Here is a 24,758-nt window from a genome sequence, read left to right on the forward strand (position 1 = left end):
TCTAAAATCAAGAATTGATAAATGGGACTTAATGAGATTGGAAAGTTTCTGTAAGGCTAAGGGACACTGTCAAGAAAACAAAATGGCAGCCAACAGATTGGGAAAAGATCTTTACCAACCCCACATCTGATAGAGGTCTAATATCCAATTTATACAAAGAACTCAAGAAGTTAGACTCCAGAGAATCAAACAACACTATTAAAAAATGGAATATAGAACTAAACAAAGAATTCTCAATTGAGGAATATTGAATGGCTGGGAAGCACCTAAGGAAATGCTCAGCCTCCCTAGTCATCAGGGAAATGCAAATCAAAACAACCCTAAGATTCCACCTCACACCAGTCAGAATAACTAAGATCAAAAACTCAGATGACAGCAGATGCTGGCAAGGTTGTGGAAAAAGAGGAACACTCCTCCACTGTTGGTGGTGTTGTAAGCTGTTAAAACCACTCTGGAAATCAGTCTGGTGGTTCCTCAGAAAAGTGCACATAGTCCTACCTGAAGACCCAGTTATTCCACTTCTGGGCATATACACCAGAGATCCTCCAACATACAATAAGGACACATGCTCTACCATGTTCATAGCAGCCTTATATATAATAGCCAAAAGCTGGAAAGAACCCAGATGTCCTTCAGTAGATGAATGGATACAAAAATTGTGGTATATTTACACAATGGAGTACTACTCAGTTATTAGAAACAATGACTTCATGAAATCCCTTGAAAATGGATTTATCTAGAGAATATCATTCTGAGTAAGATAATCCAGTCACAAAAGAACAGACATAATATGCAATCACTGATAATTGGATACTAGCACCCAAAAGATCTGAATCCCCAAGAAACAAACTCACAGACCACATGGAGCTCAAAAAATGAAAGGCCAAAAAGTGCAATCCTCAGCCCCTCTGAGAAAAAAACAACAACAACAGCAACAACAACAACAACAACAACAAAAAAAAAAAAAAAAAAAAAAAAGCGTATAGCACCCTCTTAGGCTGGGGTGCATCTAGACCTTACTTCATTAATAACTCAAGATCTAAGAAGATAGCCTTTAGCAATTCTTGGTATTTAATACTCATTAGATTTAATCTATACATACCAAGAAAATTTTAACTATTCCATGTTATGTTTTCTTTCACATGTACTTTATTCTTACTATAACCAATAAGATTTCAATGCATACTATCAAACCTTTAAAAAAATCAAGTACCAACAAAAATATATTCATATAGTTTTATGCCAAAATGCCTTTAAAAATCTGTACATGTATCTCTGTTTTTTGTAAATAAACTTGTAAGAAGAAAAGAAAATATCTATAAGTAATATAATACAAATCACATTAGTGGTACTAATGTGCTTAGTAATTCAAAGAGGTAATATGGATTTTATCATCTGTAGTTAGTTCATATCTGGCAATCTTCATTTTCTTGTATAAATTATATTTCTTTCTAAAATTGTCTTTATTTGCCCTAAAGAATTTCTATTGTTTCTTCTTAAGATGTAGGTCTTTTGAAAATTAATTTCTTCAGTTTGTTTTCCTGAATATCTTTTTATTCTTGATTAACTGTTGAAAGAGGTTTCTCAAGCATAGACTTCTAGGCTGTCTTTCTTCCTTCCTTCCTTTCTTTCTTTTTCTTTCATTTTTCAGTAAACTTCAATAAGTTTGTGTGAAAAGTTTGCTATATTTTTTTAATTCTTCCTGACGCATCTTTTAAGTACTTTAAAACTTTCTTTGTTATCGTGAAGTTGAAATATAAAATTTTTATTTTGCAATTTTTTAAAGTTACATATTGAAGTTTCTATATGTGAGTCTTACTAGCTTTCCTTAATTTTGAAATTTTTTCAGTTTTTATCTAAGACTTCAGTCATTTCTATTGTTGACTGGTTTTCTTTTGTTCTCTTTGACTCTACCATTGAGCCCATCAAATGCAGTCTTCATCTGTGTACTGTATTGTTTTGTTTCAAACATTTATTTTTTACTCCTTGTTTTCATTTTCATTTTTCTATTGAAGTTTCTAATTATTTTTCATCTTTCCCATACTTTCCTCAATGACATTTAAGTATTTATTGCAATTATATAAAACTTCTTATCATATAATGTTTACATCATATTTGAGCTCATTTTTATTGTTTGATTTATATGTTGGAAACTTTTTTTTCTTTTTCCAATATGCAAAAGCTTTCATTAGTTATTTCAATAAAAATCTGGCTTCCTTTACATGACAATACATATTGAGGTAAAGTAAACAATTTTTAAATGAAAATGAACACATTTCATTTTATGGAATTTCAGTGTAGGAATCTGAGACAGTGAGGTTAGGAATAGAGCTAGTCATGGTGTTCAGAGCACTATGAAAGCACTCAGGGAATCATGGTCTCCAATATATTACGTTAACCTTGCATTTTCCCCAGGGATGGAATTCTGTTCCGTCCTCAACATTGAGTTTTTTATTTTCACATCAGAGACAATGTCTAGATTTTACCAACACTCCTGGCAATGTTCACTGTTACTTGTATTCAAATCATCTTAGACCAATGATACATGACCAAAAGGTCATCTCACTAGATGCTGAGAAAGCATTTGACAAAATCCAACACCCCTTCCTCTTAAAAGTCTTAGAAAGAACAGAAATCCAGGATCCATACCTAAACATAATAAAAGCAATATACAGCAAACCAAGAGCCAACATCAAACTTAATGGTGGGAAACTTGAAGCAATCCCACTAAAATCAGGGACTCGACAAGGCTGCCCACTCTCCCCCTACCTATTCAACATAGTACTGGAAGTCCTGGCCAGAGCAATTAGACAGCAAAAGGAAATCAAAGGGATACAAATTGGAAAGGAGAAAGTAAAAACATCATTGTTTGCAGATGACATGATAGTGTACGTAAGTAATCCCAAAAATTTCACCAGAGATCTTCTACAGCTGATAAAGAAGTTTAACTAATGGCTGGACATTAAATTAACTCAAATAAGTAGCCTTCCTATACTAGAAGTACAAACAGGTGAAGAAAGAAATTAGGGAAAAGACACCCTTCACAATAGTCAAAAACAATATGAAACACCTTGGTGTGACTCTAACTAAGCAAGTGAAGGACCTGTCTGACAAGAACTTCAAATCTCTAAAGAAGGAAATTGAGAAAGATCTCAGAAAATGGAAAGATCTCCCATGCTCATGGATTGGAAGGATCAACATTCTAAAAATGGCCATCTTACCAAAAGCAATCTACAGATTCAATGCAATCCCCATCAAAATTCCAACCCAATTCTTCATAGAGTTTGAAAGAGCAATGTGCAATTTCTTCTGGAATAACAAAAGACATAGAAGAGCGAAATCCATTCCCAACAACAAAAATACATCTGCAGGAATCACCATCCCTGACCTCAAGCTATATTACAAAGCAATTGTGCTAAAAACTGCATGGCACTGGTATAGAGGTAGGTACATGGATTAATGGAATAGAGGAGACGATCCAGAAATCAGCCCTCACACATATGGTCACTTGATTTTTGACAAAAGAGCTGTAAACATTCCATTGAATAATAAATAAAGGACAGCCTTTTCAACAAATGATGTTAGTCCAACTGGCACTCAGCATGGAGAAGAATGAAAATAGACCCTTTCTTATCTCCTTTTACAAAGCTCAAGTGCAAGTGGATCAAAGATCTCCACAATAAACCAGGTACACTGAAATTATTAGAAGAGTAAGTAAGGAAAACCTTAGAACACATAGACACAGGAGAACATTTCCTGAACAGAACACCAGTGGCTTGTGCTTTAAGGTCAAATATTTACAAATGGGACTTAATGAGATAGAAAAGTTTCTATAAGGCTAAGGACAGTGCCTAGAAAACAAAATGGCAGTCAACCGATTGGGAAAAGATCTTTACCAACCCCACATCTAATAGAGGCCTAATATCCAAGGTATACAAAAAAGTCAAAATGTTAGACACCAGAGAATCAAACAACCCTATTAAAAATGGGGTACAGAGCTAAACAAAAAGTTCTCAATTAAGGAATATCAAATGGCTGAGAAGCATCTAAGGAAGTGCTCAACATCACTAGCCATCAGGGAAATGCAATCAAAACAACCCTGAGATTCCACCTCACACCAGTCAGATTGGCCAAGATCCAAAACTCAGATGACAACAGATGCTGGCGAGGATGCGGAGAAAGAGGAACACTTCTCCACTGTTGGTGGGGTTGTAACCTGGTACAACCACTCTGGAAACAGTCTGGAGACTCCTCAGAAAATCAGACATAGTACTACCTGAAGACCCAGTTATTCTACTTCTGGGCTTATACCCCAGAAAAAGGCCAATATACAACAAAGACACATGTACCACAATGTTCACAGCAGTCCTATTTATAATAGCCAGAAGCTGGAAAGAACCCAGATGTCCTTCAGTAGATGAATGAATACAAAATTTTGGTACATTTACATAATGGAATATTACTCAGCTATCAGAAACAATGACTCAATGAAATTCTTAAGAAAATGGATGCATCTAGAGAATATTATCCTGAGTGAGATAACCCAGTCACAAAAGAACGTCTTACATAATATGCAGTCACTGATAATTGGATACTAACCCCAGAAAGCTCTGAACACCCCAGAAACAACTCACAGACTGTATGAAGTTCAAGAAAAAAAAAAAAAGAAAAGAAAAAACCATTATAATCAATTCTTACACACCAAGAAAACTTTCACTAATTCCAGGTTACATCCTGTTTTACATGTAGTTTATATTCATTGTAACTAGTAAGACCTCAATGCATACTATCAAACCTTTGAAAAGAAAGCCAAGCACTGACAAAAATATATTCGTATACTTTTATGCAAAAATGCTTAAATTTTTTTCATTTTTCTTTGTTTTTTAAAATAAAGTTATTCAAAAAAAATAAAAAGAAAATGGATGCATCTAGAGAATATCATCCTGACTGAGATAACCCAGTCACAAAAAAACGTCTTACATAATATGTAGTCACTGATAGTTGGATACTAGCCCCAAAAAGCTCTGAACACCTCAGAAACAACTCACAGGATATATGAAGTTCATGGGAAAAAATAAAAAAACATTATTCGTAATATTACACACCAAGAAAACTTTGACTATTTCCAGGTTACACCTTGTTTTACAGGTACTTTATGCTCATTGTAACTCGTAAGATTTTAATGCACACTATCAAACCTTTAAAAAAATCAAGTACTGACAAAAATGTATTCACATACTTTTATGCATAAATGCCTAAAATCTGTACATTTATCTTTGTTTTTTCAAATAAAGGTAAAAAAAAGTGAGAAATGAAAATAGAAGCAATCATTAAAAGTCTACCATCTCTGAAAAAGCCCACGGCCAAACGGTTTTTGTGCAGAATTCTATCAGACCTTCAAAGAAGACCTAATACCAATACTTCTCAAACTATTCTACAAAATAGAAACAGAAAGAATACTACCTCACTTGTTCTATGAAGCTACAGCTACACTGATACCTATACCACACAAGGACCCAACAAAGAAAGAGAGCTTTAGACCTCTTTTGCTTATGAATATAAATGCAAAAATACTCAATAAAATACCCCCAAACAAAATCAAGAAGCAATAAAAACGATCACTAACTGTGATCAAGTAGGCTTTATCCCATGAATGCAGGGATGTTTCAATGTTTATCAACATAATCCACTTTATCCCATGAATGCAGGGATGTTTCAATGTTTATCAACATAATCCACTTTATCCCATGAATGCAGGGATGTTTCAATGTTTATCAACATAACTGTATGAACAAACTCAGAGGAAAAAAATCTTCTCATTAGATGCTAAAAAAGTCTTTGACAAAATTCAACACCACTTCATGTTAACAGTCTTAGAAAGATAATGAATTCAAGGCACAAATCTAAACTTAAAAACAACTCACAGCAAACCAATAGCCAACATAAAATTAAACAGAGAGAAGCTTGAAGCAAGTCTGCTAAAATCAGGGACAAGACACGGTTGCCTACTTTCTCCCTGTTTATTCGATATAGTAATGATAGTTCTAGCCAGAGCAATTAGCTAACAAAAAGAAGTCAATGGGATATAAATTGGAAAGGAAGAAGTCAAGATATCACTGTTTAAAGATGATAAAATAGTATATTTAAGTGGCCTTAAAAATTCTACCAGAGAACTCCTACAGCTGATAAACAACTTCAGCAAAGTAACTGGATATAAAATTAACTCAAACAAATCAGTTTGAGTAGCTTTCCTTTACACAAAAGATAAATGGGTTTAGAAAGAAATTAGGGAAACAACACACTTTACTATAGTCACAAATAATATAAAATATATTGGTGTAACTCTGACCAAACAAGTGAAAAATCTATATGACAAGAACTTCTAGCCTTTGAAGAAAAAAAGTAGAAAGACTCAAAAGATGGAAAGAGCTCCCATGTTCATGGATCAGTAAGATTAACATAGCAAAAATGGCCATTTTACCAAATGCAATCTACAGATTCAATGTGATCCACATCAAAATTTCAACTCAAAAAATTTTCAACTTCAAATGGAATAACATAAAACCCAGAATAGCAAAAACAATTCTCAAAAATAAAAGAACTTTCTGGGAACTCACTCCCCCTGACCTCAAGCTTAACTACAGAGCATTCGTGATAAAAACCTCATGGTATGGTACAGAGACAGACAGCTAGATCAATGGAATACAATTGAAGACCCATAAATAAATCAACACACCTATGGTCACTTGATCTTTGGCACAGAAGCCAAAACCATAGCGTGGAAAAAAGAAAGCATTTTCAACAAATGGTGCTGGTCTAAAAGGCAGTCTTCATGTAGAAGAATGAAAATTGATCAATTTTTATCTACTTGTACAAAGCTCAAGTCCAAGTGGATCAAGAACCTCAACATAAAACCAGCTGCTCTCTGACTCTAATAAAATAGAAAGTGGGAAATAGCCTCAAATACATTGGCACAGGAGAAATTTTCCTGAACAGACCACCAATGGTTCAGACTATAAGATCAACAATTGACAAATGGGACCTCATAAAACTGAAAAGCTTCTGTAAGGCCAGGGACACTGTCACTAGGAAAAAACGGCAACCAACCAATTCAGAAAATATCCTTACCTACCCTACATCTGACAGAGGGCTAATATCCAAAATATACAATGAACTCAAGAAGTTAAACTCTATAAAATCAAATAACCCAATTGAAAAATGAGATACAGAACTAAACAAAGAATTCACTACTGAGGGATCTAGAAAGACTGAGATGTACTTAAAAAATGGTCTAAGTCCTTAGTAATCAGGGAAATGCAAATAAAAACAACCCTGAGAGTTCCTTAAACTGATCAGAATGGCTTAGATCAAAAACTCATGCTACAGCAGATGCAGGCAAAAATAAGGAGAAAGGGAAACACTTCTCCATTGCTGGCGGCATTGCAAGCTGGTATCACTTTGGAAATCAATCTGGTGTTTCCCCAGAAAATTGGCAATAGTTCTCCCATAGCTATATCATTCCTGGGCATAAACCCAAAAGATGTTTCACCATATCTCAAGGATATGTGCTCTACAATGGTCATAGCAGCCTTATTTATAATTGCCAAAGCTGGAAACAACCCAGATGTCCCTCAGTGGAAGAACGGATACACAAACTGGTACATTACACAGTGGATTAATACTCAGCTATTAAAAATGAGGACTTCTTGAATTTCACAGGCAAATGGATTAAACTACAAAATATCATCCTGAGTGAGGTAACCTAGACCCAAAAGTACATACATGGTACATACTCACTGATAAGTGGATAATACCCAAAACCTCAGAATACCCACAATACAACTTACAGACCATATAAAGCTTAACAAGAGAGGAAGGTGAAACAGTGGATGCTTCAGTCCCACGTAAAGGGTGGAGCAAAATAATCACAGGCAGAAGAGAGAAGGAGGGATTTGGGTAGGAGAGAGAAGGGGGAGGAGAAATGGGGGGTATCTGAATCAGGTATGGAAAGAGACAGGAAAGAAGTCTGGAGGACCAGGAGAATGAATATGTGGCAGTGGGGGGAGTGGGGAATGGGATGGGGAACTATTAGAAAGTACCAGACACCAGGGATATGAGAGGCTCCCAGGACTTAATGAGGATGGCATTAGCTGAAATGCCCAATAGTGGGACCTGTAGAGACCACTTCCAGTAGATATACATGGCTCCTAGTTGAGGGATGAGGCCACTCACCCATCTCAAAATTTTTAACGCAGAATTTCTCCTGTCTAAAGGAAATGTAGGAACAAAGAATGGAGCAGAGACTGAAGGAAAGGCCATCTAGAGATTGCAATGTATAGGATACTGATCCCCAACACTATTGCTGATGCCAAGATGTGCTTGCAGACAGGAGCCTGATATGGCCGCCCTCTGAGAGGCTATGTCAACACCTGTCTAATATGTATATACTCACAGCCAACCACTGGACTGAGCCCAGGAACCCCAATGGAAAAGTCAGGGGAAGAACTGAAGGAAGGAACAGTGATTGATTCCCCATAGGAAGAACGAAGGTATCAATTAACCAGAATCCTCAGAGTTTCCAGGGACTAAACCACCATCCAAAGAATGTTTCATGGTTCATGGTTCCCACTCCATATTAAGCAGAGGAGTGCTTTATCTGGCATCAGTAGGAGTGTAGGTGCTTGATCTCGTGGAGTCTTTATTCAGCACACACAGGAATTCACCCAGAGAAGGGTGATGATAGAGGGGTGATGTGGGAGTGGGTGGATGAGTGGTGGAGAACCCTCTTAGAGGCAAAGTGGAAGGAGGATTATGTGAGGGATTCATGAAGGGGAGACTGGGAAGGGCATCAACATTGAAATGTAAATAAATAAAATAATTGATAAAAAATAAAAAAGACAAGCTCTTTATCCATTACATTAAATATTTGCAGCCTATTCTCTTAGTCTCAGCATGAACTGAGCAGAGCATACAGTGAAGAATTTCATAGTCATTGTTTCTGATAGATGAGTAGTACTCCACTGTGTAAATATACCACAATTTTTGTATCCATTCATCTACTGAAGGACATCTAGATTCTTTTCAGCTTCTGGCTATTATAAATAGGGCTGCAATGAACATTGAACTGAAAGCATTTTTAAGCCCCCAAGCCCTGCCTGAGTGACACACATCCTCCAACAAGGCCAAACCTTTAAATTCTTTCAAACAGTTCTATCAACTAGTAAACAAGTCTTCAAATATAAGAGTTTGTGGGTCACATTCACATTCAAACTCCCACAGAGCAATAGAGAAAAATACCAACATATACCTGTAGCCTCTCCATAGGCACATGTCCATGAATGTACACACACACACACACACACACACACAGAGAGAGAGAGAGAGAGAGAGAGAGAGAGAGAGAGAGAGAGAGACAGAGAGAGAGACAGAGACAGAGACAGAGACAGAGAGACAGAGAGACAGAGAGACAGAGAGAGACAGAGACAGAGACAGAGAGACAGAGAGACAGACAGAGACAGAGACAGAGACAGAGAGACAGAGAGACAGAGAGACAGACAGAGACAGAGACAGAGAGAAAGAGATCTGAAATCTCAGGAGGAGCATCCTTCAGACAAATGAAATAGCTGAATAAAGCTAGTCTAAAATAATGATGCTAAGCTTTCCCAGACTGAAGAGAGTGGTGGGGATAATGATGTAAATTTACTAGCCAGAGCTGGTATAAGAGAAATGGTGGCATTCCAAGAGGGAGAAAGCAGTTACCTACTAAATACAACTATAAAGTTTGAGCCCTGGTACATGGAATTTAGTTAGATATGAGGCCCTGAGAAATACTACTGACTATTCAAGAAGATTACCAGCTGTAGGACTGGACCAATCTTGGGACCTGCCATGTTCTCTTCAAGAAGACATCACCCCAAAGAAGTTACAGCCTAAGTTCAGTAATGATGACACGTACAGAGAGAAAAGTCCTGGGTAAGCCCTCTTTCCCTCATTGCAGGAATGAAACAGGACCCCTGAAGCTATGAGAGTGAGGGACCCCCATTTGCATCTGGCTTTGCCTCTTCTGACCTCCTATATTAGTAAGACGCACAAACATTCTATGTATGAAGTGGTGACCAGTTTTGATCCCTGACTGTAGATTCATATTTGAAAAATGGATCTCAGCATAAATCCCACCTCTTTCAAAAACAAAAGAACTCAAAGTAGAACACACTGCTATATGTAAGTGACCTAAATATGTCTAGAAGAAAGAACGTAAATCAAAGAAATAAAATCTTGGCCTCAGAATCAGACTTTAAATCTGAGATGTCACTAATATCAAAATTCATAGTAAAATTCATTATTGGCAAAGAAAATGTTCTACATGTGCATAATGGAATCCTTTCTGGTATAGAAAATAAAATATGGCAAGGAAATGAACAGATACGGACATCCTGTCAAGGTAAAGAAACCAGACTCAGACAAGTACTGCATAGTTCCTCTCATATGAAAAATCTAGATTTAAATGTGTGCTACTGTCTGCATGTGTCTGTGTATGTATGTCTCTTCTCTGTTTGTCTCTCTGCCTCTCTGTCTGTTTCTCTGCCTCTGCCTGTCTATCAGTCTCTCTCTCTCTCTCTCTCTCTCTCTCTCTCTCTCTCTCTCTCTCTCTCTCTCTCTCTGTGTGTGTGTGTGTGTGTGTGTGTGTGTGTGTGTGTGTGTTTGTCTTTGTGTCTGTTTGTCTTTCTCTGAGTTTGTCTGTCTGTGGGATATGGAAGTAAAGGAAAATGAGAAAACAAGCAAGAAAGAAACTAAAAGAAAAGGAGTAAAACCAAGGGACTGAGGAATCTGTCACAAATGTAGAACAAGGGACTGTTTGGGGGGAACCACTGGAAAGCAGTGGGTCAGAAGACAAAGAGGAATGAAGTAAAATTGTGAGTGTATAAAATGTCACAATGAAACCTATTTACTTGTATAGGACCAAAGTTAACAAGATCTTTTTTTTAAATATTGTACTTGTCATATGGGTCACTTGCTATGCAAGTGTGAGGACCAGAGTTCAGGTCCACCAATACCCACCTAAAACAAGGCAGATATAGTGGTAATATCAGCCTTCAGAAGACAGACAGGGCATCCCTGGGGCAAATTAGCTAGAGTAGCTAAATACAGAAATTCTGGTGAAATGAGAGGCACTGCCTCACTAAATGATATATAGAGAGAAGGAAGACAGCAGGAGCTAAACTCTGGCTTCCATACAGAAGTTTTTTTATATTTATGTGTCCACAGACCGGCACACAACACAGATGTGTGTTTGTGTGTGAGTGTGTGTGTGAGTGTGTGAGTGCGTATGTATGTGTGAGTGTGTGTGAGTGTATGTGAGTGTGTGTGTGTATGAGTGTGTGTGTGTGTGTGTGTGTGTATAAAAGCTTATAAGTGCTCTATTGATATAAAGGCTTCAAATTTGAAATAAACGAAAGTCTTTGAATGGTTAATGAACTGTAGTATATCCATATGAAGCAACATTTCTCAGAGTGTGGGTAAAAAAATGTTGGGGGGTCAAAAAACTTTTCACAAGGTTGCCTATCACCATTGGAAAACACAGATATTTACAATACAATTCACAACAGTAGCAAAGTTACAGTCATGAAGTAGCAACAAAAAATAATGTTATGCTTGGGTTATGACAACTTGAGGAACAGCATTAAAGGGTTGCAGAGTTATGAAGGCTGGGAACCACTGATACAAAGGCTCAACAATAAATAATCAACCACTAAACAATCAGAAGCAGTCGATTAAAAACTAAATTAAAAAGGACATGTAGTTTTATACAGAAACTTAGATACATCAAAACATTTTTCTCTGTTAACAAAGCACAGCTTGGAACGGCGGCCATGATAATACACTCCTGTAGGTAAGCACCTGAAAAGTGGCAGCAGGAGGATTGTAAGTTAGAGGGCAAGTTGAGCTCTCTATTGTGTGAGAGCCTACCACAAAACAAACAGGCTGCATATAATAAAACTACACTTTTTATTTTTGAGATTGATTATAGTTGGAGAATTTCTCCCTTCCCTTTCCTGTCTCCAGACCCTCCCATACGGCCCTCTCAGCCTTCAAATCGGTGGCTTCTTTATATGTACACTCAATCTGTTTAATGTTCCTTGTATGCATGCTTTCAGGACTCATCATCTGATAGTGTATAGCCAGGGTGTATGGTCTTCCCGGGAATCCTTTCTCTTCCTCTCCCAGCCGTCTTTAACTGAGTCTAATTCTTTGTGAAAAGTTGCGGCTTTGTGGAGGTTTTCTCACCCAGTTTGGCCTGTCAGTTGGCACCATGGTATGGCAGTCATGTTGGTGAGACTCCACTTGAATAGCACATAACAATATGCTATATTCCTGGTCCTCTGGCTCTTACAATCTTCCTGCCCCCTCTTCCTCAGTGTTTCCTGGGCCTTGGGTGGGGAGCAGTGATTTGTATCCATTGGGATTGGTCTCTCTAGCTCTCTGCATTTGGATAGCTTGTGGTTTCAAGAGTTGTTTACATTTGTTGCACCTCCCTTGATGAGGGGTGAAGACTACACTTATCTGTGGCTACAAGGACAGGTGTGTAGTGTAAATAGGTCTTAGGGATTATGCATGTTCAGTGGAGTTGTGGTTGTAGGTTCTCCTCCGATACCCATAATTTCACTAACACTGAGAAATTAGCTAGGTTTTCTGTACTGGGCATCTTGTTTTCCTCTTGCTGGATGGGTTTAAGTCCAATTAGAGAGCTGTATGGACTCTTCATTAAGTGAGGTATGCCTGGCCCTGCTGGACCCTTAGGTACTTGTCTGGTTATTGTGATTCACAGAGTCATATCAGGGTGGGGCTCTTGGTTGTCCCCTTCCTTTGGAAGACTGTGTATTGCTTTCTAGTATTATGAAAGGTATTCTTTAGGGAGAGGAAATTTAGGTCTCTTACAGCTTAGTGGGCTCTTGGCTCTGCATCTGAAGTGCATGGTGTCTTCAACAATAGGGACTTGAATCTCAGGGACAACCTAGAACAGCAGCAATAAACTATGACAGCTTAGGGGCCTTCTCCCACCTGGTATTGGAGTTATGGTAGTTGGTCTTTGGCTTTTAGAGGCACTTGTAGCTCAGATCAGAAAATTTCATTATATATATTTTTTCACTAAATTATGTGTATTACAGATTTTTTAGTTAGTCAATAACTTGACTCATTCTGGCCTTTCTACTCATTCTCATTGTTACTGGTGAAATTACACGTAGACTGAGCCGAGGGAAAGGCTGTAGAATAGATAGTGGAATATCATCGGGGCTAGAGAAGAGCATGAAGGTTTCCTTAAAGGAACAGACTTTTCTCTTTCCTATACTCTGACTGTAGTGGTACTTGTATCAATGTATACATAGATTAAGACTCATAAAAAAAGTTTGTCTAAAATGTCACTTTGGGTCTGATACCTTACATAATAGTTTTTTAATTAAATACAAAATGATCAAACTTGCTATTTTTAAATTTTTTAAATTTTGAGCCAAGAAATCACTGCATAGCTTTTGCCCCCCTGGACTTATGACCCTCTTGTCTCACCATCCTGAGTGACAAGTTACAGATGTGTGCCACACCTGGCTTTCTCCTTCATTCTACAATATTGACTTCAAGCCTGGGAGTTAGAGGCATCACATGACTGAGGACCAGGTAATTGGTTCACTGAATCCTGGCTTCATAGGAAAAAAAACCCTGGACTTCAGAATACTGTCAAGTAAAAGGCAAAATTCTGTTTTTCCATTTATTTGATCATTTATTGTGTGTGTGTCTGTATTTTATGCAAACATGCAGAGATAGGAACACAGTTTGTAAGAGTTCGTTATCTCCTCCCACTACATGTGTTCTGGACTCCAAACTCAAGATGTCAGCATAGCAACACGTGCCTTTACCCACAGAGCCATTTTGCTGGGCCCCTAGACAGAATGCTTTAGATGAGTAGCCAGATGTTCATGGCCAACCTGTAAACTCCTGCTGTTCCAGGGACATCTGTCTCTCATTTAATCCACACTGTCCTCAAACTCTTAAGGTGTATCCAAAACCCATTTCTTACTGCTATGCAAGCTGACTACTGGTCCACTTCTCTGAACATGGAGTGTCCCTGCCCACCTTAAGATATCCACACGTTGGCACATGGCCTGCTTTCAATCTCTTTATGAAGTCTGTGGTTCTCCATCACTCTGACCATGAGCACCTCCCAAATTAGGAACAAATTTTCAGATGTCACCTTCATATCTCTCTTTTTCCTTTAATTTTCATGCCTTTCTTGAGACACCCCACCCCCACCCTGCCCCCGTGGAGCCTCCTCCAGAATGAGTGTTTAGTAAGATGGCCAGTTATATGCTGTTGGCTGGCTGTGGTCTGATTTCTAATGGAATTCTGTCATGCCCAATGCACTCTGTCTGTCCATCTAAGTCCTAATAGCATATCTGCTCAAACTGCCTAGACTGAACTCATGAAGTACTTCCATAACGTGGTTTCTAGAACAGTACCACCCATGCCATGCTTTGGCACTTGCCTCAGGGTTTTTGCACCAAGTGTTTTGTAGATTGGATTCTGAATCAGCTGACGTCATGTATGTCCCTTGGACATTAAATCACTTGCTATGGATTACATTGTCTAATGAGGAATCCCTATTACCTTAAACATTTTTATGGGTTGCTGGCTTGTGCCAGTTACTGTGTCAGATTCAGAACAAAGGACCATTTGAGAGCCTCCAGAGGGCTTGCTTACCCACATCACCACAAATATTTCCTAAGGAATCTGCTTAAACATATATATATATATAATGTATTTGATGGGGGACAGCAGCAAACATACAACTACGTTTAACATGAAAAAGATTTTGCCCCACTATGGGAAAAATGCATGCAACATCCTCTTTAATTTTCTTAGTGAAGCATTCTTGGTTTCATGGTTCTTATTTTTTCCCCATGAGAATATTGTGGGTAGATCTGTCACTGTCTAGAAGCTTTGGACAAACTTGCACCATAGTGTTTGGCTAAGGAAAGTCCAAGGACAAGCTTGAGGACCATGTTTTCCCATCATCACGGAAGGGCGCAACAGCTGAGCAGAGACAGAGGCCCAAGTCCTGTTCACTTATTCCTAAGATTAAACCACTGTCCAAATTAATTTTGAAGCATTATCTCCAGGTTGCTTTCAACTGGCTCTGGGTGTTTCCCTTCAGTTAGCGTATCACCCCCTCCACTGGAATCTTTATTACATCACACTAATCTAATTTAAATGCATTTTTACTGTACTTGGCTTAATGAATGTGGAATGTGTCACTATGAAATTGCACCATTAATTTGATAAATAGGACTTGAAGGTATAATTTTTTCCAGCATTGCAGACTAATGAAGCTAAAATACATATATAATAAGAAGTGTAAATAATAAATTATTCTTAGGAGCAAAAAAATTAATTAGATCTTACCACAAATTGCATTTCAATGTCATTCCCCCCAAACAACCAACTTTCAAACTATTCAAAACACTATTGTAAAGCTTGGAAAGTTTCTCCAGTGACTACCTTTCCAACCAGGGACTCGGCTTTAAGAAACTGCTATTGTTCAAAAAGTCCTTTAAAGATGCCAGCAGGGATCCCCTGCTGTCTTTTCTACTGGGCATTTAGACTATCTAGATGAATTAAGTTTTGTGGTTTTATTTATTCATAAAGAATCCTGGAATACTTTCAGATATTATATTGTGGGGGTGGAGGAGAGAGAGGGTGGGAGAGATAGAGAAAGAGAGAGCAGGGAAAGAGGGAGGGAGGGGAGGAAAAGGACTTGGTATGAAAATTGTAAGCAACGGTGACAGACTCCCATTCTATTGACTTTGGGAAAATTGTTTCAGCAAGCTTGCTTTTCGGCAGGAGCAAGTCTGAGTCTCCCAGAGGCTGAAGGTTGCTTAGCCAGCAGAAGGTCACACCCATTACCTTTCAGGTGCACAAACTGAGAAGACAGGATGGGGATCACCCAGAGCCCAGAGACCAGAAAATGTGCCCATAAGAGTCCCTTCCTTGGGTGGAAAAGAGGACATTGTGAGGGTAGCTAGCATACATGGGTCTGTTTGAGTATGGCCTGAGAGTGATGATTTTTCAGTCATATACATGAGCCAGGAATCCTCAGAACTATACTTAAAACCTTTGCAAAGGAGACCAGGTGTTAACTGTCAGTTGGCTTGGCCGCATGAAGCCTGCAGAAACCAAGATACGTGGCACCGGGCTGCTCATTTGGAGCCTTTGATTTTAGCATCTCGACATATGAAGTTTTAAAACCAACTGTTATCCCACAGTAATCAAGATTTTAAAATTATCAGATGAGGAGTTTTTAGTTTCATTGTCAAGGAGGTAAGACTCTGCATGGAAAAGATCCAGAGAAGGAAGAAAAAAGCTGTGGGAGTTAGGATGAGCACTGTGGGGTCCAGGCCCCTCTTCTGGTCTCCGGGTCTGTGCAATCACAGACAACCCCATCATTATCATCTCTCTGCTCCTTCCCAGGCTGACACGGGACCCTGGGCCAAACACTGTCTTGGGCCTTATTTTCCATTCCTAACGTGTAGTTTAACAAGCACTGTTTTCATTCCTTGTTATTTGATTTGGAGCCAAAATTCTGACGTGGTTATCAGTTTGGTTGCCAGATAATGCATTAAACCTTACTAGGGGTAAACATAATGATCTTCATTAAGCCTTTCAACAAACCACCTCCTGTTTCTTCAGGTCGAGAAAAGCATTGACAAGGAACACCGTGGAAGCCTCTTGGAGCTATTTTCTTCTTCAAGCCGGGGGAGGCAGACATGAGTGGTAGCTCTTAGGGGCAAATGAAAGTTAGGTAAACATAAAAGGTTTTGTAAGATTTCCTTTCCTAATGGCAAAGTTTTCCAACAATAAATCACCATTCAGTCAATACCATTACTTTTGGAGCATTATATCCCCTCATTAAAGTGCATAAACAATTATATTTATTGAAGGTAATGTACTGTGTAGTGCATTATAACGATGCTCATTAACATATGTAATCATCATTTGAATGGGCTTTACTACAAAGTAAACTGATAATGGCATGATTACACACTGGGTTATTAACTTTTCAGTCTTAAGATAGTAAAAGGTGATATGAGTAACAAGAAGCACACAAGCATGGCCCTCAGCTGTGACTTATGCTTCTGACTGGCATCCCAAGCTCAGGTGCCCACCCCCTGGAGCTGTCTCTTTATTACCTATTGTCCTGAGGCAGGAAGTATCCCTGACAGGAGCTGAGCATCTCACACTGCTTGGATGGAGAGAAAGAGAGAGACAGAGAGAGAGAGAGAGAGAGAGAGAGAGAGAGAGAGAGAGAGAGAGAGAGAGAGAGAGAGAGAGAGTTAACTCCACAAGTGACTCTAGCTGATGTGGTGGTTTCATCCACTCACCTTCTGTATCACCAGCCTTCTTCTACACAAGATTCTAACAATGTTGTTCTCTGAGGAAAATGGACAGACTCTAAAAACTGTGCCTTGGAAAAATGTTCTTGGAGAGGTATTTTGCTTATGGAAAAACAGTGAGAAAGCCCTGAATCAAAGGAGAGTTTACAAAAGTGATAACCATGAAAGATAAAAGAAGATGAAATCCAGGCATGGGGACTCATACTTGCAACTTCAGCACTCAGAGGGTAAGGCAGAGGGCATTTCCAGGAGTTCCAGGCCAGCCAGGGCTATGGAGAGAGATCCTGTCTCCAAACAAAACAAACCAACAAAAACCCGAGGAGCTGGAGAGAAGGTTCAGCAGTTAGGAGCCCTTACTGCTCCACCAGAGGACTCTCGGGTTCAGTTTCCATCAGACCGTTTAAAACCACCTGAGACACGTTAGACCTAAAATTTGTCCTGCCTACCAGGCATGCTGTGATAAAGACAGAGCCGAGATTGAGTGAATGACCAACCAATAACTGGCCCAAATTGAGACCCATCCCATAGAAGAGAGCCAACCCCTGACACTATTAATGGTACTCTGCTGTGCTTGCAGACAGGACCATAAGGTAACTGTCTCCTGAGAGAGGCTTCATCCAGCAGCAGATGCATAAAGAAGCAGAGACCCACAGCCAAGTGTCAGGGGAAGCTCAGGAGTCACATAGAAGAGTGGGGGATAGGATTCAATGACCTGGAGGGGTTAAGGACACCATAAGACCAACAGAGTCAACTAACCTGGGCTCATGGGGGCTCACAGAAATGTAACCACAAACCAAAGAGCAGGCAGGAACTGGACATTTGTAGCAGATGTGAAGCTTGGTCTTCATGTTGGCTCCCAGAAAATATGAGTGAGGGCTCTATCTGATTCTGTTACCTGCTGCTGGATCCCCTTCTCCTACCTGGAAGACATGGTTGGGGCTCAGTGGGAGAGGAGGTGCTTATTCCTGCTGTGACTAGATGTCCAAGGGTGGGGTGGTACCCAAGGGGTGCTTCTTCTCTGAAGAGAAGAGGAGTCTGGGAGGGATTTTTGAGGCTGGGACTGGGGTGTGTGGTAAGGATGCTTTTACCAAGATGTAAAGTAAACAAATAAACAAACAAAAAATGAAAAAAAAAGAAAAAAATCACCTGTAACACCAACTCAGGAGGCTCTGATTGTTTCTTCTATCCTGCAGATACCTGTACAGATATGGCAAGCAAACACTTGAGCACGTTTGTGTGTGTGTGTATGTGTGTGTGTGTGTGTGTGTGTGTGTGTGTACCAATAAAATCTTCAAAAACAATAACAACAATAAAAAGATAAAGAAACTGTTCTTGAAGATGTACAATAAGTATGCCTATCACAGAGTCCACTTTCCTTCTGATGTGAAGGTACCAGTGGTGTGATTTGACAGGAAGTCACAGAAGCAGAATGGAGTATCCAAAACTACCAGGCAAACAAATCAATAGCTCTCTACCAACAAGAAGAGGCGTGCGCCATGCATGGACTTTTAGACAGCTGACTAGACGACTTGGCTACATCAACTGGGTTAATGTTTTCATTAAATCATATTCATGTTGGCACAATCATTACTACTATTATAAAACCGAGGACTTGTATTCACTGTAGGGCATAGCTTTAAGATGGGTTTTCAGTTGACTGACAGCTGCTTGTCAACATCGGACACTGGAGAGATTCAGGAACTTGTGAAAAGCTCCAGGGGGTTCATGGCTGTCCATTAGCATGAGACCCAGTGGAGCCCAGGGAGGCCAGGGATCTGCTAAGTGGGAAACTCTTGCTGTAGAAGGTCAGATATTCCCTGCTGCCATCTGAGAGAAGTGGGAAAATTCAACTTGAAGCAAAGACTGAGGTGCTATAAGTTTATGTACTCAGGGAAATCAGTCCATGCAGTTTGGTCTTACCATAGGCCATGTTTTATTTATATCCTATACTGAATGTGGAATTGAATACTCCACTATTTTTTGGCAATGGAAACTTGCCTTTTCTCCCAAACTGGGCATAGCAGCAGTACAGCAGCTTTCAGCCTTTTTGACTATGTATTACAGAGCAGCTTCTGTGCATTATACATTAAATCCGATATCCACTGTGAGTTATATGCCACACACACTACATTTTTCTATATTACGTCCTGCAATCTATCATATTAAGTGAGAAGGTGATGGAGTGAGCCTCAGGTAATGTAAAGAAGATTGCTAACAGCTTGCATGCTGTGCTGAGAGGAGGTGTGCATTTCTGCAGTCACCTCTGTATATATGCTGAGTGGGGCCATGGAAAACTGACCACGTAGTCAGTTCAGCTTGGCAATGGAATTAGCCACCCATATCCTGCTAAAATTACTTGCCAGCTCCAAACACCATGGCTGCCTCATTAACAGAGCCAGAAAGGTTTCATGAACCAAATAGTTTTTCCCATACTAGACAATCAAAACAGGAAGTCTGTCTGTTAAAGGAAAAGCCAGCTCCACAAAAAGCCCCCAATTCAAGCTAACAAAAGGCACAGAAAACATGGACAAGCATTTAGCCATTACTACCTTGAAGCATTCGTCCATGTCTAGATTACTCTGATAGGACAGGGTAGTCTTCCTTGTCAACCTTCCTGAATTTACAGTCACTTAGGAAGCAAGCTGTCCCTCGAGGTGTGTCTGCAAGTTCTAGACTGGCTGAGCTGGAGAGGGAAGACCCACTCTTAAGTCTTGGACTGAGCGCTAGAGTTTATTTCTCTTTCTGTGACTGTAATGTGACCAGCTGCCTGACAGCTCCGCTCTGGTGCTCCTTCCTCACTATGATGAACCACCCTATGACCCGTGACCTAAAGGGACCCTGCTTTCTGTCAGGCAGTCAGTAATAGCAATGAAAAGAGGTACTTAGCATGTGTGTGTGTTCACCTGAAAGGTACAACTCAGTCTGAATAACCACGTCCACAGTCACTGCCACCTGACAGAGGAGGAGGTGCTGAATGCCCCTTTAAAATAAAGGTCTGCTTTCCTACAATAAGAGTTGTGTTACCTGCCTTAGGAAAAGTTTCTGTTTGGAACTTCCTGTGGTGAGAAGACCCCTGAAAACTGTGCTTTTGCTTTTTAACATGTTTATGACATGCTAGAGCCCCGCTGGGCGTTTCTTTTCTGTGACAATTATATATTCTGCTTACTCATTAATGAAAGGTGTAAGTACCTTCCTGTCACCCCACAGCTAGGGCTCTGTGCGAGCCTATCAGGACACTGACCTTGTGTTCAGCTGCCATGGGCTCCGCCTGACACTCTCTGAAAGCCTACAGTCACTTTAATCTTTAGTTACTAATACACCTAAGAACAGAAGACAAGACTTGCTATTAGCCACTTGTGACTAGGTGCCAGACTGTCCTGCTCCCTCCTTGTTACTACAGAATCTGTTTCCGAGAGCGTGGAAAGTAGTCACACGGGTGAAGAATCTTTGCTCCAAGTATCAGTAAAGAGGGGAACCACTGATGGTGTGTGTAATCACTCTTTGTTTCTATTCCTCCGGCACTGAAGTGCTTCCCACCGTGAGGGGATTGTAGCTTTTGTGGAAAGAGACATTTGGCCTTGAGTATCCGGCTTTACAATACATCTCTGGTGCAATATTATCAGGTGACACCAATTCATCTCAGAGCATTTTACAGCTTAACAGAAGGTTCTGATTTCCTGGTGGATTCTTAATTGATTCTGAATTCTTTAGCATTCAACTTTCCTCATGATGACTTATAAGGTTTAATACAGGAAATATTAAGTTTAAACAAAGAAGGCCCAGAAGGGATACTTTTGTAGACTGTCAGAGATATTTTTCATTCGTAGGTGGAAGCCTCTAGTCAGTTAAGCCAACTTGGGTTTTGTTTGAGGCCACCTTACAGATTTTCCCAGCCATTCCCGAGGGAACAAATCCAAATTGCCCATGATCCTCCTCCCCTGCTCAGCGGTGTGCAGAGTGATAGTGAGGCCAGGAAAGTTAGCAAGAGTTCCTTCTAGCTTCCTCCGCAGGGAAAGCAGCCGCAGCCCAGCATTCTAAGGCAGAGCAGCAGGGACACAGCATATCTGGCTGACTGGGAGACGCCCGGGGACTGCAAATGGCTGACTCTGAAACAGGACTGGCCATCGGATTTGCTCCAGATGTATTTCCTAATACAGCAGCAGCCCGTGCCACCCTCCCCGGTCTTCAGAAGGAGCAATTATAACAAGAAAATGATGCATAAAGGTTATCCCAAAATCATCCCAGGTGGGGCCAGTGTTCCCCTGGTGAAACTGAGGACACTGCGCTTCTAAGTGCCCATCTCCGGGTGGGAAGGGCAGTGAGATCCTTCCCCTTCCTTCCGATCGGAAGAACTCCCTTGCTCCTCAAGCATGTGGATAGTTGGGAGCTCAGTTTTCTAGTCACAGAGGACGGAAGGTCTCTATAGAAAAGTGAGTCATTCCTTAGCTAGTAAAATAGAGTCCTGAGCGCTTTGTCGTTGTCTGGGTGTGATGCAGAAAACAGGAGATAGTGTTACCACAGCGCAGTGAAGGCCAGGGCGCTAGTCTTCTGTGTGGTTCTCTACAAACCAAATCGGGTTCATCTGACTCTTGTTCTCTTTCCCCACAGTCCACCACACAACCCTTTACCATTTTTTTTTTTTTTTTTTTACATCTAAAAATGTTAGGAATTCGGCAGCTGTCAGAGATGCCCGGAAAAGCCCAGGCGTTTGATACTGAAGGTGCCATTAAGCTGGGAACACACCAGGGTGGCCACAGATGGCTCATTTCCACAATGGACCTGAGGTTGGAAAAAAGAAAAACTTGTTTTGCCTGCAGCATAAACAAGACATATTCTCCTTCAGCAAGTAGAATTGGCTTTGCAGACACACAGCTCCAATCTGCCTCACTAAATCCACCACACACACACACACACACACACACACACACACACACACTTCCCTAGAGATGTACCTAAGACAAAACTGTGAGTCTGCGACTGAGACCATTACCTCTGGGGCTTGACATTACAACAGTGCTTCTCATGGGAGCCATAGCAGAGTTTTAAAAATTAACGATGGTATTTTATTGTAGAGGCAACACATGTTCATTCTAAAAATTTGCCACCTACTGAAATTTTCTCCCATAATTTTGCTGTCCATGGATATTTGCTTATTTGGAAATTATATTGTATATTATGTGGATAAACAAAACTTTGCCAAAAATCATTATATACAATGAAATATGTTAATAAAACGCATAGTCTATAAAAAGCTTTTATTACATATGTACACAGACACACATGTACATTCATGTGTATACGTACCTTTTCTATATATATGTTTATATTTTATGCACTATAATCATGTGTACGTCATGTGTAAATTTATCTAAATAGCTTGTAGTTGAGCAATTTTACATGTATGTATGCCCACTATTATCTCACACTTTTTACTGAATCGTGTAGTAAAAGAGTCATTTCCTTTGTTTCACCAAACATATTTAATGATCACATGTTACTTCATAATTTTTCTCAAGTTACCCACTATGAGAGATCTCAAAAAAATTTTTTTTTCTTTCTTTACTTTTGGTTTTACCTTCTGACATATTCACTAAAGATAAGAACTTCTTCTGTTAGGCAAAAATCAGTGTAAAGGGGTCAATGTGCAGAAAAGGATGTAATTTCATGAACTTCCATATGTCCACTGAATTCAGTTAGAAACAGAGCTGTTAAACACAACACACAACTCTTGGCTTTCCCAGGCTACCATCCCAACCCATTAAAACTACAGCACAGATTTTATGAAAACAAGATGCAAAGCTGCCCTACAATCATTTAGGCTGGGGAGATGTCTTGGTCCTCATGCACATGGGCCCAGATATGCCCTCTAGTCACCATGGCAACATAAGCAATGCACCTCAGTAACCATAGTCATGGGGCAGGGAGTGATTGGTGAATACCGGGGCCTCACTAGCTATCCTTGGCTAAAATGGTGAACTCCAGGTTAGGTAAGAAACCCTGTTTCAGGAAGAAAGATAGAGAGTGATAGAAAAAATAACTGAAGTAAATTAACTTCTGGCCTCTTTATGTTCATATGCACACACACACACACACACACACACACACACACACACACACACAAATTTTTATGACAATTATAACCATAACGATTATGGAAAACTTAGAAGACTCCCACCCTCAAAATGACTTTGTTGGCCTGGAGATGGTGCTCATTAGATTAAAGCTCTGACTGTATCTCCAGATGACCTGGTTTTCTCTTAGCACCCACATGGTGAATGTGGTGGATTGAAAATGAATGCCCCCATAGACTCATGTGTTTGAATTCTTGGCCCATGGGGAGTAGCATTATTATAAGGTGTGGCCTTGTTGGAGGAAGTGTGTCACTGTGGGGCAGAGCTTTGAGGGCAGATGCTCAAGTTTTGCCCAGTGTGACTCAGTATCCTCCTTGCTGTTTTTGGATTAAACTGAAGAATTCTCAGCTCTTCTTCAGCACCATGTCTGCCTGGATTCTGCCATGCTTCCCACCATTAAGATAATGGACTCATCCTGTGAACCAGCCCCAATTAAATGTTGTTCTTTATATGAGTTGCCTTGGTCATGGTGTCTTTTCACAGCAATAAAACCCTAAGACAGCCACTGTATGCATCTCCAATTCCAGGGACTCCATCCAACACCCTCATCTGGTGTTCGGGCCCTACACACATTGCTTACAGACATGCATGCAGCAAAACACCTATGGACATAAAATAAAAATGATTACATCTTAGTGTTTTTAAAGACATTGTTTTGCTCATGTTGTGACCACTGTCTTTCCTTGAATGTATATTTCTACTCCTTACCTTTTAATGCCTTTTCTAACCCCTCTCCCTGTCAAACTATTCACAGAGCTCAACAGCTTGATTGGAGGAACTTTTATTCACTACAACGCATAAAGCATTCTGGTTCAACCCAAAGAGAACTGATACCTGCCAGGAGATCCTGCTATTTCTTCTTGTATCTCCCACCCACGCATAAGTCTGCTCTGAGATTCAAAACAATCTGAAAATTAGGAAGAACTACATATGTGTCTGCTGCTAATTATAGGGTGCCAGTTTTATTTTAATTTAGTGGCTTTAAAATACATCTTCTGAGAGACAGAACTGGGCCATCCCGTTCTGAGAGACAGAGCTGGGCCAACCCCATCAGGACTCACTGCCTGCCCACAGACTGCGGAGCACCCGGAAGAGCCTCAGGGGGCTCTCCATCCTAAGCCCATGGGTGAGATCCACTGGCTATCCTGGGAGAGACCACCAGGAATTTTTGGGATGCAGGTAGCAC

This window comes from Micromys minutus (genome assembly GCF_963924665.1).
Source record: "Micromys minutus genome assembly, chromosome: 8".
Classification (NCBI taxonomy): Eukaryota; Metazoa; Chordata; class Mammalia; order Rodentia; family Muridae; genus Micromys; species Micromys minutus.